This window comes from Erpetoichthys calabaricus, chromosome 6 (genome assembly GCF_900747795.2).
Source record: "Erpetoichthys calabaricus chromosome 6, fErpCal1.3, whole genome shotgun sequence".
Classification (NCBI taxonomy): Eukaryota; Metazoa; Chordata; class Cladistia; order Polypteriformes; family Polypteridae; genus Erpetoichthys; species Erpetoichthys calabaricus.
The window spans coordinates 130,685,270-130,706,390 of NC_041399.2; positions in this window are offsets into that span (position 1 = coordinate 130,685,270).

The window sequence follows — 21,121 nt, forward strand, 5'->3', positions numbered from 1 at the left end:
CATATTACATAATTTCTCCGGGCTGAGAATTTAGTAGGTTATCTCAGTTATTATAACTCATGTTTTTATCAAGGTCCATTAGTACCAATACGTGTATCTTTTCCTGAAACTGTTTCAAGAACATTTTCAAAATATTTTGCTAACCACTTTTATCATATCTTGTTTTATCTTATTTTATCATATCCTGCCTTGTCTTATCTTATCTTGCCTTGTCCTCTGTTAAATGATACTCCTTCATTTTGTTTTTTTTCAACATTAAGTAGTTTGAAGCAGAATGACTGTAATATGTTCAACACTGTATTTTATTCCTTCTATTACTATAAATAAATATTTGTACATACTGTATATATTGCACATTATTAACAAGTATATTAAGTAGAGTGCTATATAAAAACAAATTGAGCTGAATTAAATTGAATCAGCAACTATGCATTACGTGAAAGTATAATTAATAAATGGAATGACAGAATGAAGAAGCAGAGCAGCAAAACATAGGTAAGACTTATATTGTCAAAAAATAAGAATGCTAGTTGTATCATGAACATCTGTATGATTATATGCAGAAAAAAGAAAATGGCATAAAATGGATATGAAGTTCATTTCTTTACAATTCCCATGCATTTACTGTGGAGTCAATCCGTATCTGATGTTTACTGAAGCTGTTAAAGTTTACACAAAAACACTTTTACAAAGACATAAACAATAATAGTAAAGTAATTTCAAAGCCAGTTATGTCCATGAAGAATGCATATTCTACAATAAAAAAGCAAATTCTTGATGGTTAATCATACTTTCCATAAGGGAAACACAGATATATAGCACAGAAACAGAACAAAAGAGTGTTTTAAAAAGAGACACTTTTATGCAATTTACCCTTTCACAAAGATGCAATTTGCAAAAGAAGCTGGGACTTTGAATTTGGCTTCTTTTTCAGAAGTTTTGAAGCCATGGAGGAGAAAGGACATTACTATCCCTTATTGTATTGTATATGGAATACAAACATAGTTGTTCTTGTTTACTCAGAACAAGTTTATACAGTACAAGAATTGATCCATTTGTTTTCTAACCTATTTACCCAGTTTAGGGTCATGTGTAACAACCTGCACATCTATATAATCTGAATATCTTTGGTATGTGGGAGAAAAACCGGAGTAATCAGAGAAACAACGCCCATTGAATAGAGACAATGTGCAAAGTTTACATATGCAGTGTCCAAGCATGGATTTCAAACAGCAGAAAAATATAATTTAAATTTAAACTAAGTATATGGTGAGTCAATCTTATGGTCCAAATTTGCAAATACCTACACTTATCCGGGGCCAATTTAGAGTCACTGAATAATCTAATGTTAAAGGAAAACCAGAGAACCAAAAGATACAGTATAGAAAATTTTAAAATTTAATACAAAACATATTGAAACCATTTTCTGATGCAAAGCTATAATGAAACCAAATAATATGTGCTTCACTCTGTTCCATAAGCTGGTTACTTGGGTTTAATGTTTTCTTCCACGGGGAATGTTAACCCTTTCATTTATCCAACCATTTTTGTAAACCTGCTTATTCTACTGTCATTAGTAACCAGAGACTTTTGGAAACACTAAACACAAGATTGGAGCGAGTTAACAACCCTCTACCCACACTCACTTATTGTATATAGGGCCAATCAATCTATCGAGGGCATCTTTGGGATGTGGTATTAAAGTACATATAGAATGCTTGGGGTGAGCAATTGTATTCACTAAAGAGACAGCTGGGATTGATAATTCTAAATTAGCACTGTACAAGACAGTGAGTGTGGGATGTTTGAGTGTTCTAATATCAAATCAGGTTTATTATAATGTGCACTCGATACACTGAAATTCTCACTTGCATATCTCCTCAGAACAGTGACAATACCAACAAAATACATACACACACACACACACACACAAAACATAGCATTCAATATATATAGAGTATCCATCCATCCATCCATCCATCCATCCTCTTCTGCTTATCCGAGATCGGGTCGCGGGGGCAGCAGCTTGAGCAGAGATGCCCAGACTTCCCTCTCCCCGGCTACTTCTTCTAGCTCTTCTGGGAGAATCCCAAGGCATTTCCAGGCCAGCTGAGAGACATAGTCCCTCCAGCGTGTCCTGGGTCTTCCCCGGGACGTCCTCCCGGTTAGACGCGCCCGGAACACCTCACCAGGGAGGCGTCCAGGAGACATCCTGATCAGATGCCCGAGCCATCTCATCTGACTCCTCTCAAAGTGGAGGAGCAGCGGCTCTACTCTGTGTCCCTACCAGATGACTTAGCTTCTCACTCTGTCTTTAAGGGAAAGCCCAGGCACCCTACGGAGGAAACTCATTTCAGCCACTTGTATTCGCGATCTCGTTCTTTCGGTCACTATCCATAGCATATGACCATAAGTGAGGGTAGGAACATAGATCGACTGGTAAATTGAGAGCTTTGCCTTGCGGCTCAGCTCCTTTTTCACCACGACAGACTGATGCAGAGCCCGCATCACTGCGGATGCCGCACCGATCAGCCTGTCGATCTCACACTCCATTCTTCCCTCACTTGTGAACAAGATCCCGAGATACTTGAACTCCTCCACTTGGGGCAGGATCTCGCTCCCAACCCTGAGAGGGCATTCCAGCCTTTTTCTGCTGAGGATCATGGTCTCAGATTTGGAGGTGCTGATTCCCATCCCATCTGCTTCACACTCAGCTGCGAACCGATCCAGAGAGAGCTGAAAATCATGGCCTGATGAAGCAAACAGGACAACATCATCTGCAAAAAGCAGTGACCCAATCCTGAGTCCACCAAACCGGACCCCCTCAACGCCCCGGCTTCGCCTTGAAATTCTGTCCATAAAAGTTATGAACAGAATCGGTGACAAAGGCGATTTGGCGGAGTCCAACTCTCACTGGAAATGGGTTTGACTTACTGCCGGCAATGCGGACCAAGCTCTGACACCGATCGTACAGGGACCGAACAGCCCTTATCAGGGGGCGGAGTACCCCCCACAGGATTCCCCAAGGGACACGGTCGAATGCCTTTTCCAAGTCCACAAAACACATGTAGACTGGTTGGGCAAACTCCCATGCACCCTCCAGGACCCTGCTAAGGGTGTAGAGCTGGTCCACTGTTCCACAACCAGGATGAAAGCCACACTGTTCTTCCTGAATCTGAGGTTCGACTATCCGACGGACCCTCCTCTCCAGGACCCCCAAATAGACTTTTCCAGGGAGGCTGAGGAGTGTGATCCCTCTGTAGTTGGAACACACCCTCCGGTCCCCCTTTTTAAAGAGGAGGACCACCATCCCAATCTGCCAATCCAGAGGCACTGTCCCTGATGTCCATGCGATGTTGCAGAGGCGTGTCAACCAAGACAGTCCTACAACATCCAGAGCCTTGAGGAACTCCGGGCGTATCTCATCCACCCCCGGGGGCCCTTCAACCAATGAGTTTTTTGACCACCTCGGTGACCTCAGTCCCAGAGATGGGGGAGCCCACCTCCGAGTCCCCAGGCTCTGCTTCCTCATTGGAAGGCATGTTAGTGGGATTGAGGAGGTCTTCGAAGTACTCCCCCCACCGACCCACAATGTCCCGAGTCGAGGTCAGCAGCGCACCTTCCCCACCATATACAGTGATGACACTGCACTGCTTCCCCCTTCTGAGACGCCAGATGGTGGACCAGAATCTCCATGAAGCTGTCCGAAAGTCCTCCCATGTCCGTGTTTTTGTCTCAGCAACCACCAAAGCCGCATTCCGCTTGGCCTGCCGGTACCTATCAGCTGTCTCCATAGTCCCACAGGACAAAAAGGTCCTGTAGGACTCCTTCTTCAGCTTGACGCCATCCCTCACTGCCGGTGTCCACCAACGGGTTCGGGCATTGCCGCCACGACAGGCACCGACCACAGCTCTGGTCAGCCACCTCAACAATAGAGGCACGGAACATGGCCCATTCGGACTCAATGTCCCCCACCTCCCTCGGGATGTGGTCGAAGTTCTGCCAGAGATGGGAGTTGAAGCTACTTCTGACAGGGGACTCTGCCAGATGTTCCCAGCAGACCCTCACAACACGTTTGGGCCTACCAGGCCTGACCGGCATCCTACCCCACCATCGAAGCCTACTTACCACCAGGGGGTGACCATTTGACAGCTCCACCCCTCTCTTCACCCGAGTGTCCAAGACATGTGGCCGCAGGTCCGACGACAAAACCACAAAGTCGATCATCGAACTGAGACCTAGGGTGTCCTGGTGCCAAGTGCACATATGAACGCCCCTATGCTTGAACATGGTGTTCATTATGGACAATCTGTGACGAGCACAGAAGTCCAATAACAAAACACCGTTTGGGTTCAGATCGGGGGGGCCATTCCTCCCAATCACGCCCTTCCAGGTCTCACTGTCATTGCCCACATTAGCATTGAATTCTCCCAGCAGAACGAGAGAGTCTCCAGAAGGAATGCCCTCTAGCACCCCCTCCAAGGACTCCAAAAAGGGTGGGTACTCCAAACTGCCATTGGCTCCAAATCATAAGTATGCCCACACCCGCTCGGCGCCTCTCACCGGGGGCAACTCCAGAGTGGTAGAGAGTCCAGCCCCTCTCAAGGAGATTGGTTCCAGATCTAGCCGGAACCTCACGACCTCACGCACTAGCTCAGGCTCCTTCCCCTTCAGAGAGGTGACATTCCACATCCCAAGAGCCAGTTTCTGTAGCCGAGGATCAGACTGCCAAGGTCCCCGCCTTCAGCCACCACCCAACTCACTGTATACATACAGTATATATATATATATATATATATATATATATATATATATATATATATATATATATATATATATATATATATATATATATATATATAGTAAGAAAGGTGCTATATATTGGTGCTTTTATTTTTCTTCAGCTGGAGGGCATGTCTTCCCCATAATCCCTCTAGCCACAACACAGTCCCAAACACAGTACACTACGCCACACAAAAGCACTCCTTTCTCCTACTACCACTCCTCCCAGGCAACCTTGTCCTCCTCCTCCTGACTCTGGCCGCTGAGTGGTGGTCACTGACTCCCTTTATAGTCCACCTGGAAGTGCTCCAGGTGTTTGATCGCCAAGTTCTGGCTGCACTTCCGGGTGTGACGAATATGCCGCACACGCGGGCTCAGGAGTCCCAGGTGCAGCACCCCCTGGCAGTGCCTGTGGGACCGAACAGGGCTGTACCCAACTCCAAGTCCCATGGAGCCCTGCGGGAATCTGAGGCACTGCTCCAACCCAGGGGGGCGGCCATCTAGCGTCCAGGGGGAGATATTGCACTGTCCCGGGCTGCTCCCCATGAAAATAGTGTGCAGGGGCATCCCGGCTGGGCATGGACCCTGGCCGACTGCCACAATATATATTGTGAGAAAGGCGCTATATAGCGCCCGACCCGGCACAGACTGACACAGAGGCACGTGTAAAATCCAAACAAGACATTTTTAATTTCTTCAGCTCGAGGGCACATCTTCCCCGTGAACCCCCCAGCCACAACACAATCCTAAAAAGCACTGAACCCACAACACACAATCCTCCACCTTGCCACCACCACTCCTCCCTGGCAACCTCGTTCTCTTCCTCCCAATTCTGGCCCTGAGTGGTGGATGCTGGTCCTTTTTATAGCCCACTCGGAAGTGCTCCAGGTTCTTGATCACCTGTTGCTAATTGCACTTCCGGGTGGGGCTGTAGAGGTGTCCTGGTTGGCTCCGAGATCGTTGCAGCACCCCCTGGCGGCCACCCCAGATCCCCACAGGGTTATGGAGAGCTCCATCTCTCTTGGAGCCCTGCGGGAAACTGAGACACCATTGTCACCCAGGGAGGCTGCCACCAAGCGTCCTGGGGAGATACTGAGGAGCCCATGGCTGCTCCCCCGGAACATATGCAGCAGGGGCCGCCTGTCACTATATATATATATATATATATATATATATATATATATATACAATTATATACAATATATATTCTCAAGTATTTTTTTTGTTCTTTATTTCGCCTTATACAATTTATTGTATTAGGAATTTGTTAGTTTTCACATACCCCTTGGGGTCAGAGTGCAGGGTCAGCCATTGTACAACGCCACTGGAGCAATTACAGGTTAAGGGTCTTGCTCAAGGGCCCAGCAGAGTAGGATCTCTTTTGGCAGTGACAACTTTCTGGATACCAGCGCAGATCCTTACTGCATAATAATATTCTGTGCTGTCTTCACCACCCTATCCAGTACTTTACAATCTTAAGCTGAGTAGATGACGTATCAGGATGTTATGCAGCCTGTGAGGATGGAATATGCTGTGCACCTGTAGAGGTTTGTGAGAACAGATGGAGAAAATCAAGTTATCCTTAGATGAGGCACTGGTAAGCCTTTTTGACAGGAGACATAATATTTTCTGCCCACTTCAGTTCTTCATTTATTGCCACTCCAAGAAATGTAAAACTGCTCATCCTTTTAGCAGTACCCCCTCTGATGCAGATGTCATTGTGGTCTGCCTTCTACTTCCTGAAGTCTATGACCAGCACCTTGGTTTTGCTAACATTAAGAATCAGATTGTTGTTCTGGTAGAATTGACTCATTATTGTTGGTGATCAGGCCTATGATGGTGGTGCAAACAGCTAATTTAATGATGTAGTTGGAGCCAAATCTGGCCACATAGTCAGAGGTGAATAAGGAGTACAGAAAGGGGTTCAGCATATTGTCCTGTGGAGTGCCTGAACTGAGGGCCTGCATTGAAGATGTGATGCTGCTATTCCTTACATGCTGAGGTCCGCAAAAGTGCTAAACTGAGGGGCTTTAACACTAGTACAGCAGTGTTAAATGCAGAGCTGTCATCTTTAAACAGGTGTAACAGTTTTTATTACCAACATATGCCAGAATAGTCTGAAGTGCAAGTGTTATGACATCCTCTGTGGACCAGTTGTGACAATATACAAACTGGAGGTGATCATGACAATCTGTAAAATTCTTTTTAATGTGCCTCAGCAGTATTCTGTCAAAGCACTTCATCATGACTGGTGTGTTTGCCACAGGTCTATAGTTATTTAGACAGTCCACTTTTGTTTTCTTAGGCACAATTTTTGTGTTTCTGAAGCAGGCAGGGACCACAGAATCTACTAGAAAAATATTAAAGATGTCATTGAACATGTCAAATCCTTGTTTGCTGCACATTTTAACAACAGGTCCTGAAATTCCATTTTTATTAATTTTAATTAAAAGAAAATAATAATCCATCAAATCAGACTTAACAAAACCAAAATTCAACATCCACTCAAAAGAAAGAGAGGGGAGCCAGCCAACAAAGCAGCAAGGAATAAAGAGTATCCTTTTCCTGATAGAGAAGCTTATTCTAAATTGTTATTGATTAGATCCTGCCATATTTTTAAAACGTTTTGAACAGACCCTGAGAGAGAGAATTTGACTTTTTCCAATTTCAGACAATATAGAACATCAGTAATCCACTAACTTAAAGGTGGTAGGTTGGGATTCTTCCAGTGGAGCTAGATACAGTAAGTATATGTGCTACTGGTGAGGTAAAGGCAAATATGATTTGTTTGTCCTTCTGCACTTTAAGCCCTTTTGAGAGTACACCAAACACAGCTATTAACTAGATCTAGTATCATGACTATAAACTGAATTCTACATTCTACAACATGCAACACACTGACACTAGAGAATATGCAATCTCCATAAAGTCACTTAGACTTTTAGGGTGTTTCCAAATCAGACACCGTGGTTAGACAGTACAGTGAGGTCCCTGCTTAAAGCCCGGGATGCTGCATATAAGTCAGGCGACAGGCTGGCATATAGCAAAGCCCGAAAAGAACTAAAAAAAAAAGGAATAAACCTGGCAAAATACAGATACAAACAGTGTATCGAGGAGTATTTTGATAACAACAGCCCACGGAACATGTGGAGAGGCTTAAAGACCATAACGGATTATAAGCATAGCGATCAGCAGGTCAGCTATGACCCTAGTCTCTCTGACACCTTAAACAGTTTCTTTGCACACTTTGATGCATCTAGCAGTAGGGAGACTGTACATCTCCCTTGGCTGCAGGCGCAGCATCAGCCTATAGTCCTGCAACTACACCAAGTGAGGTCCACCCTGAGGAGGATCAACACCAACAAAGCTGCAGGACCGGACAGGGTGTCGGGTAAGACACCGAAAATATGTGCTGATCAATTGGCAGGAGTCTTTCTGGACATTTTCAACCAGTCCCTACAACTTTCAATGGTCCCTGTCTGCCTCAAATCCTCCACTATTGTGCCAGTGCCTAAAAAATCAGTGGTCACCTGCCTTAATGATTATTGGCCTGTGGCTCTGACCCCAGTAATAATGAAGCGCTTTGAGAGAATCCTCCTAAAGTACATCAAGGATGCCATCCCTGCTGGATTTGACAACCATCAGTTCACCTACAGGAGGAACAGATCAACAGAGGATGTTGTCTCAATAGTACTTCACACAACCCTGACTCATCTGCAGTGCCCTAACACTTATGTTAGGATGCTATTCATCAATTTTAGTTCAGCGTTTAACACCATAATCCCAGACAAGCTGGTACAAAAGCTTCGTAATCTGGGTCTGTCCACATCGTTGTGTCTCTGTTCAAGCACTTTATTGTCATTGTGTAACACAACGAAATTACTTTTTGTGACAGCCCCGAGGTGCATTTAAAGAAAAGTTAAATAATTCCAAATATGTCATATTGCTCAAAGTACAGCAGCATAAATTGTTATTGCACCTGTTAATGAATAGTACATTACATATTCTACAGTATATTGTAATACATTAGTATATTGCACATTACCATTATAGCTTATTGCACATGTTCAATTTAAAAATAGTTCTTCGACTGAGGAGATTCAGAGTTGAGAAAGTTTATGGCAGATGGGAAAAAGCTATATTTTAGTCTGTTTGTGTGTACACGGATTGACCTAAAGCGTCTGCCTGACGGGAGGAGCTCAAACAAAGAATTTCCATTGTGAGTTTTGTCCTTGAGAATGTTTTTGGCCCTTCTCACACAGCGAGTCTTATACAAGAGTTCGAGTGATGGCAGTTCAGTCCCTATAATGGCCTCTGCTGTTTTTTACGACCCGCTGCAGGGATTCTTTAGCAGCCTTGGTGCAGCTGTTGTACCAGGCCATCATGCAGTTAGTTAAAATGCTTTCTATAGTGCTTCTATAGAAATTAACCAGCAGTTTCTGGGGGAGGTCAACTCTCCTTAGCTTCCTGAGAAAATAGAGGCGTTGTTGTGCTTTGCCTATTATAGCCAAGTTGTTGTCAGCTCAGGACAGGTCCTCTGAGATGGTGACTCCTAGAAACTTAAAGCTGGAAACTCTCTCCACAGGATCTGCATTGATTGTTATCGGACTGTGATTGGTCTTTTTAGTGGTCCTAAAGTCCAGAAGAACTTCTTTGGTCTTTTTGGTATTTAAGACCAGGTTGTTGGTGTTGCACCATTCTGTCAGATTCTGAACCTCTTCCCTATATGCAGCTTCACTGTTGTCTGTTACAAGCCCGATGACAGTTGTATCATCCGCAAATTTAACAATAATGTTTGATTGGTGGATGGGTCGACAGTCATGGGTGAAGAGTGCATAGAGAAGGGGACTTAGTACACATCCTTGCGGCACACCAGTGCTCAGGGCTAGGGTGGAGGATGTGTGTTTGCCCATCCTAACAGACTGGGGGCAGTTGGTGAGAAAATCCAGTAACCAGTTGCATATGGACGGAGCAAGTCCTAGTGCATAGAGTTTTTGGATCAGCTGGTTAGGTATGATGGTGTTAAATGCAGAGCTGTAGTCAATGAAGAGCATCCTAACACAGGATCAGGGACTTTCTCACCAACAGGCCTCAGGTGGTTAGAATTGGAGATCATACATCAGCCACACTTGTTTAGAACACAGACATGCCACAGGGTTGTGTGCTCAGCCCAGCACTCTTCACATTATTTACGCACGATTGCTCTGCCATCCATGCCACAAATATGGTTGTGAAGTTTGCGGATGATACGTCCGTGGGGGGTCTCATATCAGACAATGATGAGACTCACTACAGATAGAAGATACAACACCTAGCACTATGGTGCTCAGCCAACAACCTCATCTTGAACACCAGCAAGACCAAAGAGGTAATTGTGGACTATAGGAGGTCCAGAAGAACAGAACATGCTCCTATATTCATACATGAGGAGGCTGTAATGTGTGTGGACAATATCAAGTTCTTGGGTATCCACATTACATCGGATCTGACCTGGGGCCTCATGTATAACGCCGTACGTAGAACTCACACTATAACATGGTGTAAGCACAAAAGCGGGAATGTGCGCACGCACAGAAAAATCCAGATGCAGGAATCTGTACGTACGCAAACTTTCACGTTCTTCCGCTACATAAATCCCGATCAGCGTGAAAAGTAACACACATGCACGCGCCTTCAGTCCCGCCCCAACTCCTCCCAGAATTATGCCTCTTTGAATATGCAAATCAATATAAATAGCCCTTAAGCTCAGCCTTCTATGAAAAGACAATGGGAAAAGCACGGGGGAAAATATAAGAATTTCAGCGAATACCAAGTGGAGGCAAAGGAATAACGTACTATTTGTTGGTTTAAACAGTGATATAAACAACAAAAGGAAGTTGATCAAGTGACAGAGTGTCAGAGAAACTCGAAAGCTGAAGTTCACAAAGTCGCACAGTGCCTGAAATAAAAAAAGAAGTCACATATCAAAGTCGCCGTGAAAAGGTGTGTCGTAGCCCACCGTCTGAGTGTCATATGAAAGCTTATTTGGGTACAGACAAAAAAAATAGGCACACAGTGGGAAAAAAGCACTAAATGTCAACTTTAATCTCGAAATTTCCACTTTAATCACGTAGTTTATTTTGCCATTAAAGTAGAACATCGTAAAATTCATCTTAAAATCGTTTAATTTACTAGTTTTTCAAATCCCATCGTACAGTAACTAAAGTAGCATGTTAAATTCTTTGTTCTGTATTTGATCTTCTTTGTGTGTGAATAACTACCTGCTTCTTAAACGGGCTTTCTCTTTATCCGACAGGACACATAATCCATTGCATTCGTGATATTACAGCTCTCTGAATAATTAAAATACTGAGATGTATACGTGATATCTTGTTCATGATGATAGGAATGAAAGCATGTTATTAAACATGGGAACACGGTGGCGCAGTGCTTGTTCATGTCTCATGCAAGAGGCTTTCTGCGCCATGCGCGACCTTTGATGAAATAATTTATTACAGAAGTACTGTCTCTTTCAAACGTACCAATTCCTGTCCTTACTTTTCTTTCTCCAAATACCCAATCGCCACACAATCAGCTCTGTAATAGACGTGAAGCCATCTGTAAGCTGAGAATGCTGATTCTTCAAAACTTTTAAGGAACATTGAAATATCTTCATAGTATGTGTTTAATTATTCTATCCGTCTATCCTTCCAGTGTCGCGTCAGCACCAGCAAGAATACAACGCAAAGCAGGAACAATCCCTGAACTAGCTAGCGCTGCGGCACCGTGTCCTCACATGTTTAATTATTAACAATATAGATTATTTAAATGAAGTTAATGTTTTTTCTGTATAATATAATCAACATATTTTGCTGCATTTCATCTTAAAAATGATATTGTCATCATATGTAAATACGCGCTTTATAAAGTGGCGCAGGTTGTGCAATATTATAAGTGTAGTGCAAGTTTACAGTGGGGTAATTGTACTTATAAGTACAAACAGTTCTACAAGGAGCACTTGATGGACTGATTGAGTGCGTTTATAGTTCTTGGGATGAAACTTTTTCTGAACCGCGAGGTCCGTACAGCAGGAAAGGCTTTGAAGTGTTTTGCCATGGCTGAGGCAGCATCTGCTTCATGCTGTATACCGATAATTCTCTTTCCAATCAGCTGCTGCTGTGATTCCCCACTCAGATACAGTGATATAAATACTCCGAGTAGTGCAGTGAGAGTAATATGGAAAAAGATGATCTGCTGTGGCAACCCTTAACGGGAGCAGCTGAAAGAAGAAGAAGGTGCAGTGAGAGTAGCAACGCTAAAGCAGTTATGGTATTTGGAATACTATGGCTATTCCCTGGACTATTATATAGCTGCAGGTTAATTACAATCAGATGCATTACACTAATAAACAATATGCAGTTAGTTTCAGTGTATTTATAAAGCCACGCCAGGAATGTGGATCTAAGAAAGAAAGGGTAACCACACAGGAACAGTAGCACAATTTGACGCTGGGTGCCGCCAGTCTGCAAAACCGAGCGGAGAAATTGCGTACACCAGGGTATGAGGTACCGTGGAAATGTGCGTGGCTTTACGCCAAGTTTTATATTTTATACATCGCAATTTGAGCATGGAAACGTTCGTACGCAACATTTCTGTGTGTATGCACCGTTTATACATGAGGCCTCTGGTCTTTGAACACATCTCACCTGGTAAAGAAGGCCCAACAAAGACTCTTCTTCCTCAGGAAGATGAGACGTGCTGGATTCTCCTCTCGGCTGCTCACAAACGTCTACAGATCCGCTATAGAAAGCATTCTCTGTCACAGTATAACAGTGTGGTACGGCAGCTGCACAACACAGGACATGGAAGGACTTAGCACGGGTGGTGAGAACAGCACATGGGATCGTAGGAAGTCCTCTCCTAGACCTGGATTCTGTATATGCTGGAAGGGTGCAGAAGAGGGCCAAAGGTATAGCTGCAAATCTCACCCATCCGGGAAATGGACTGTTTGTACCACTGCCTTCAGGAAAGCAGTACAGAAACATAAAAACATGCACCAGCAGACTGAAAGACAGCTTTTTCCCCAGAGCTGTGAAGTCCATCTACCCCTGCTGATACACACACATACATCTACATCTACCCCTAACCTGCCTCCCTGTAGACATGCACATGCACTTTCCCTTGTAATCCTCCCCTGCAGACCCACGCACACAGATCACTGGTCTCTGCAGGCATACTACCTCAGGAAAAGTCTGGACTTGATGATGTTTTATTGCTGCTGTCTTTTATACTTATTATGTTTATTTTATTATTTATAGTGTATTGTGTATTTTAAGTATTCTGCCTTGAAACCGAGTCCTACCAACAAAAAATTTCGTTATGTGTATGCATAATGACAATAAAGAATTTTACAATCTACGAACAACAAATAGACGTCATAAAGATTTGGGGTAGCCACCTGTATAATGTGCCTTGGCTTCAAAAAGGTATTTAAAGATATTGAGTTGTTCTCAAGACTGAGGCCAAAACAGAACTGCCCTATTGAATCACGTCATCAGAGGCTAGACCAGAAGTGACGTCATCAGAGGCAGGACCGGAAAGCGACATCATCAAATGTGGCGGAACCGGAAGTGATGACATCAAAGTGGATAGAACCCTGTGGGATTTCCCAAGAATGATATGCAAGGAATTGAAAAAGACTGTTAGTGCACCCCGCCACCCCCTGGTCGGATGTGGAATTGCCATTATTCAGGCCCTTTAGTTGACTCCTACTCGCATGTGCGTGACAACATAAATTACGAAGATTTTTCAATGTTTCTTAAATGTTTGGAAGAATTAGCATTCTAAGCTTACAGCTGGTTATACATTTATTATAGAGGTAATATAGTGATGAATGGTTACGTGGAGAAAGAAAATGGAAAAACAAGAATTGGGGGTTGATATGTTTGACACATAGTACTGCTGCAATAAATTATTTAATCGAGGGTCGCATGCATCCCAGCAAGCATTTTGCGGGAGGCAGGAACAATTCCTGGATGGGAGAGACAAGATAAATTCTTGAATGGGGCGCAATGTCATTGCTACCACTCCTTCACCGTGCCCCCATGTTTAATACATGCTTTAATGCATTTCATTATGAAAATAATATCATGTATACATTGTAGTATTCTAAAATGTTCAGAGAGCTGTAATATCATGAATATAATTTATTCTGTGTGGCGATCAGTGCCTGTGCGCTCCTGTTTGCGAAAGCGAAAGTCCATTTAAGAAGCACGTAGTGATTCACACACTTAGCATACATAGAATACAAAGCATTTAACATGCTGCTTTAGTTATGATGGAATTTGAGAAGCTCTAGTAAACATCAATTTCAAGATTAAGTTTGAGACATTCTACTTTAATGACAAACTACGAAATTAAACTGGAAATTTCGAGATTAAAGTCGATATTTCAACCTTTTTTTTCTTCACTGTATCCCTATTTTTTTTCTTTTGCCTGTGCCCTAATTCGTTTCGATGGTGTACGACTCGTATTTTCACGTTGAGTTTGAAATCTGACTTCTTTTTTATTTCAGGCACTGTGCGACTTTCTGAACTTGAACTTTTGAGTCTCATTCCATCAAGTTCCTTTTTTAGCTCATACCACTGCCTAAGCCACCAAAAAGTATGTTTTTCCTTGCCTCCTCTTTACTGAGTAGGACTTCCACTTCACATTTGTTGAAATTCTTCTTTTTTATATGTGCTTTGCGTTTGTCTTATAACAAAACACTCAACTGAAAGGGTTATTTATATCAACTTAAATATTCAAATATGCAAAATTCTGGGAGAAGTCAGGGTGGGGCAGCAGGCGCGTGCAAGTGCATTACATTTCATGCTGACCAGTATTTATGGAGCGGAAGTACGTGGACATTGGCTTACACACAGTTTTATGCATATGAATTTTTTTGTGCATATGCACATTTCCATTTTTGTCCATATGCCATGTTCTAGTGTGACTTCTATGCACGGTGTTATATATAAGGGCACTGAGGTACTATGTACAGTTTTGTACAAAACCGTAGTACAAAAAAGATATAACAGTGCTAGAGAAAGCCCAGAGAAGAGTGACTGGGCAAATTCTGGGACTAAGAGGTATGAACTATGGGGAGAGATTAAAGGGCCTCAACCTTTTGTTTAAGTAAACAGAGATTAAGAAGGAACATGATTGAAGTGTGCAAAATTTTTAAGGGAATTAGTACAGTGAATCCCAGTTTGTTACCTTAAAATAAATTCTGCAACAAGACCAAGGGGACACAGTTGTAAACGTTTGGAGCGGAGTGGTGGCTCTGAGGTTAAGGATCTGCACTGGTATCCAGAAGGTTGCCGGTTCAAGTCACTGCCAAAAGAGATCCTACTCTGCTGGGCCCTTGAGCAAGGCCCTTAACCTTCAATTGCTCCAGGGGCGCTGTACAATGGCTGATCCTGCGCTCTGACCCCAATACTACTAACAAATTCCCAATACAAGAAATTGTAAAAGGAGAACAAAAGAACAAAAAAAAAAAAAACAACTTGTTAAGGGTAGATTTTGCATGAACATTGGAAAGTATTTCTTTATGCAAAGAACCATAAACAAATCGAATAAATTTCCAATGTAGCGTGGAGGAGAGTAAATTTTTAGGCAAATCATATCTCAACTTGATGTTATTTTGGATAACATAGGTGAAGAGAATGGAAAAGATTTTGAGCATGGGGAGGAGTGGTGGCTCTGAGGCTAGGGATTTGCACTGGCAATCAGAAGATTGCTAGTTCGAATCCCATAAACGCCAAAAGTAACACTACTTGAGCAAGGCCCTTAACCTGCAATTGCTCTGTCCTGGGTATGATGTCAATCTGCATGTAGGCCCTCCAACCTGCAGGGAAAACCTGGGGGTTGGTGGCAAAATTGACATTCCAGCCCCCATAAAAAAACCTCACATTGGTTCCATTCCATCTGAACTAGTGTGGTGCTGAGGTGTCACCCATTGCATGGCTGCACTTAGGTTCTTATCTGGGATCCTGAGTTGGTTTGTCATCTGGTTGGTGCAGCAATGTGTTGTATCAGTGCGTGCTCCTAACCTCTCCTCACTGAGCATGAAAATTCGGTAGACTAAAGGTATTTTGAAATACAGCATAGGCTTCATCTATCAATTTATATGTTATTATTATTATCATTATTAATATTTTTATGTTAGAGTACTTGCTTTATCTTTTAATACATTTCTGCTTTTCATTTCCATTATTTTCCTGTCAGTTTGTGCAAAAATATGTATTGTTATATACTAACTGAAACACTGAGAAAGTTTTTTGTTTCCATAGATTTCTAGATATAGAAAATCAGAGCTCCTAGTTAAACACTGCTTACTTTATTGTACCAAAAATGTTATCTTTGGAGTTACCACATCATGGCACAGAAGGCCCACAAATGCTGCATCATACACACAAGTAAACCACATACTTTTTTTTGCATTAACAATATTTTGTGTGTTTGAACTGTAAATGATATAACTACCTTTTTCACTCACACAAACACCTGTGGAAAATTCTTACTAAATTTTTTTTCTGCATAATTTTATTTTAAAGATATTTTATGCTAACAGAGCTTCACATATGAAAAATCTCTTTGGCAGGAGTGAAAAAAGTATGTAACTTCTGAAGTTTTCTTTCTTTCTTTCCAATCATTGGAGCCTTCCCCGATTCAATGTCAAACAAATCAGATAACATGGTAAGCAACTAATCCTGCACATTGACAAGCAATTTGTCTACTTAAAGCAAATTAAGACAACAACTTTCTTCAACATCCAATTTGAGACAACTCAGTTTTTGAAAGAAACACTTTGATTTATCATCTGGTAATTTAAATGAAATAAAGCCAAGTAGATTGTAATAACAACAAAAAAAAAATGAAAAGCAGTAGCACTTTATATTAGCTTAAAAATTTATGTTACTACTTTACATAATAACCACTCTATACTTATGACCTGCTGTATCAATATGTTTCTTTTATTGTATATCAGGCATTCAGTGAGTTGTCTTTTTATTATTCATTCATCTGTAACAATTTTTTCGATTTAAAATTCAAAGAGTCATAGATTTGTTTCAGGCCTAATGGTCATTGATAATACTCAGTAAGCCAGACAACCTTCTTATCCTATTGATTCCGCAACTGTATAACAGACTGTGGGTATTATTGACTTCATTCTGTTAACTGTAACTTGTCAACATACAGATCCTGCTTTATAAAATTACAAGAAACACTTCAGAATATGAGAAATATGCATTTGATTACAAATAAAAACACAATATCTTAGACCAAAAAATTAATGCAGAAATGAATCACATTTGAGAATTAAAACAGTTACAGCTACTACAAAACAAATTAGCTTAACTTTAAATAGCACCATTCAAATGTTCACAAAATGTATGTACAACTGTATGTATATACTGCGGTGGGTTGGCACCCTGCCCAGGATTGTTTCCTGCCTTGTGCCCTGTGTTGGCTGGGATTGGCTCCAGCAGACCCCCGTGACCCTGTGTTCGGATTCAGCGGGTTGGAAAATGGATGGATGGATGTATGTATGTGTATATATATATATATATATATATATATATATATATATATATATCTATTATAAAAAGAAATCCTGTCCTCTGTCCTGATAGTCTACAATACGTGATCTTCTCGGAAGATAATTTAAAGACCCGCGAGACGAAAGAGACCTGCCACAGTGTGTCTCACGGGAACATAGAACGAGAGTCTTGCAAGACACACCCTACTTACAAGCAATATCAAAAAAAAACAAATCAGTAGTGTAAAGGCAGTCATGCAACACACACAGCTCCAGAGCTCTCAGTGCATATAAAGTGTATAAGTGAAATGAATAGTGTAGAAATGAAACGTCGACGATTAAACGAAGAAGAAAGAAAAACACGGAGAAAAGCGACCCTAAACACATGCAGAGCAGGTTAGAGACTATGAAACCAGTGAAATTAGAAAGGCTCAAAGAAAAAAAAAAAAAAACGGCGCTATACACATGTGGAGAAAGCTGCAACAGCAGCTACCCCAACCGAACGCGAGCAGCGTTATACATCCTGCAAGAAAGAATTCAACCACGCCTGTGGCCAGAAATAAAAGACAGGTATTGCTTTTACAACATCACATGAGACCAGGCAGTGAGCCATCATTTAAAACAAGTCAACAGACCTCTAAGCTAGCAGTTGTTGGATTGCTTTTGGCAGGCAAGCATCATGTGTTCCCAGCTCTTAAAACAATGACATGCGACAGGCAGAAGAGGCAGCTAGCAAGCAGCAAAAAGACAGCAAATGATCCAAAGGCATATCCTTAGTGTACGTTCAACACCCTTCACAACACGAGCAGTACAGTAATCCCTCGCTGTATCGCGCTTCGCCTTTCGCGGCTTCACTCTATCGCGGATTTTATATGTAAGCATATTTAAATATATATCGCAGATTTTTTGCTGGTTCGCGGATTTCTGCTGACAATGGGTCTTTTAATTTCTTGTAAATGCTTCCTCAGTTGGTTTGCCCAGTTGATTTCATACAAGGGACGCTATTGGCAGATGGCTGAGAAGCTACCCAATTTACTTTTCTCTCTCTCTCTTTTGCGCTGACTTTCTCTGATCCTGATGTAGGGGGATTGAGCAGGGGGGCTGTTCGCACACCTAGACGATACGGACGCTCATCTAAAAATGCTGAAAGATTATCTTCACGTTGCTACCTTCTGTGCAGCTGCTTCGTGAAGTGACATGTTGCACGGTGCTTCGCATACTTAAAAGCACGAAGGGCACGTATTGATTTTCGGTTGTCTCTCTCTATCTCTCTCTCTCTCTCTTTCTCTGCTCCTGACGGAGGGGGTGTGTGCTGCAGCTTTCAACAGCTTTGTGCCGCGGTGCTTCGCATACTTAAAAGCCAAACAGCCCTATTGATTTGTTTGCTTTTCTCTATCTCTCTGACATGCTCTGCTCCTGATGCGCACTCCTTTGAAGAGGAAGATATGTTTGCATTGTTTTAATTGTGAGATGGAACTGTCATCTCTGTCTTGTCATGGAGCACAGTTTAATCTTTTGAAAAAGAGACAAATGTTTGTTTGCAGTGTTTGAATAACGTTCCTGTCTCTCTACAACCTCCTGTGTTTCTGCGCAAATCTGTGACCCAAGCATGACAATATAAAAATAACCATATAAACATATGGTTTCTACTTCGCAGAATTTCATATTTCGCGGGTGGCTCTGGAACGCAACCCCCGCGATGGAGGAGGGATTACTGTATTATACGTCTGGGAAGAAAGAGATGGAACCTCGTGCGGGGCAGGAAATAAAGAAACAAGTATTGTTTTTACAAAAGTTTTTAAAGTAAAAGTGAAAATAATGCATATGTAACAATTCACAAGAAAATAACAATCTCTTTAAATTGTAGATTGCCTGCCTAAGGTAAAGTCATCCCTGAAGAATGGGGATGTGGTATTGAGGGGTCCTTTCATTGGATTAGCGCTATTTCAGATGTGGAATGGCAAAATGGGGGAGGAAGCTTGATGAATGAGGTCTCCAGGACTTAAAACAAATCCAAATCATATTATGTGATATCATCTAATGTGAAATTCTACTCCGTACTTCTAGAATTTTTATTTTTATACTGTATTGAGGATTTATTCTGTTCTATGTATTGTACTGTACGGCTCAAAATTAAAAGACAATGAGTAAAATGACAAAGTAGAACTTCATAATGACGTTTACAAACGTTGGCGCTAAACACATGCAGAGCAGGTTAGAGACTATGAAACCAGTGAAATTAGAAAGGCTGCAAAAAAAAAAAAAAAACGGCGCTATACACGTGGAGAAAGTTAAAGGATATGAAAGTAGGAAAATTAGAAAATATAAAAAAAGAAAGTAAAGATCGCAGTAGCGCAAACAAGAAACTGCCTCATTTAACTATGCACCAGTCTATCTTTGGTTTTGCACAATAATTACTACACTATTGCACCTTAACACTTAATTCTACTTTATTCACATAAAATTACTTATTTATTATGTTCTACTATACTGTTATCTTTCAATCTATGACTTTTTGTTAATTTAACTGATATTCTTCTAACTATGCACAGTTTTTGATAAGCGGATCAGGATGCATTTCACTGCGTGTTGTCCTGTATAACTATGCATGTGACAAATAAAGAATCTTGAGAATTTCAAAAACAGAGTTTACCGCACATGAATTTATTGGTTACTTTGTTCATGTACATATATTTATCTGTCTGCTTATTTAAAAAGCTACATTTACCCTAGGAGTCAAAAACGTTCTGTCTAGCCCCTGTACAAAAACCTAGACAAAAGCTGGGGTATCACCTTGGTAACCCCATGTACTTTTGGAACTGTGACAGGAAAATAGCACGACTTTACAGACAGGAGTCCAATGCAGAACTCTACTTAGTTTTTTACTTTGTAAAAAAAAAAATTATTAACTGCTGATGATGTAGATCGTTTTGTCTGTGCTGAAATTCCAAACAGAGAAACCTATCCTGACCTCATTAAAAAGATTCAGCATATTGGGACTCGCAAGATTAAAAATATTGTTTTTACTGAAGTTCTGAAATAAAAGTGAAACTAATGAAATAGCAACAATTCAAAGAAAAAAAAATCTTAAAAGTGTGTAACCGGAAATCCAAGCACGGGGGTTGGCGAGCGAAGCGAGCAGGGGGTGAAGCCCCCTAATATATATATATATATATATATATATATATATATATACATCCATCCATCCATCCATCCATCCATCCTCTTCCGCTTATCCGAGGTCAGTAGCGGGGGCAGCAGCTTAAGCAGAGATGCCCAGACTTCCCTCTCCCCGACCACTTCTTCTAGCTCTTCCGGAAGAATCCCGAGGCGTTCCCAGGCCAGCCAGGAGACATAATCCCTCCAGCGTGTCCTGGGTCTTCCCTGGGATATATGTATATATATTGTAGCATCCGGATGGGGCTCACGCCCGGCCGGGATGCCCAGGAAGACAGGAGGAGGGCTCATTCCTCCTCCAGGCCGCGAAGGGTGTCTGCCCAGGCTATATTGGGGGCCACGGGTACAGGGCTTGGAAGCTCTACCCTGTAGGGGCTCGTGGCCACCGCCAGAGGGTGCCCCGATGCCTTGGGGACCCTGGACTCCAGCGCTTCCGCCACACCCGGAAGTGGTGGGGGGAAGAAAAGAGGGGACACCCGGAGTGCTTCCGGGTACGCAGCCAACACTTCCACCACACTGGGGAGTGCCGGTGGAAGATTGCCGGGGAGAACCTGGAGCACATCCGGGTGTGTATAAAAGGGACCGCCTCCCTTCAGACGG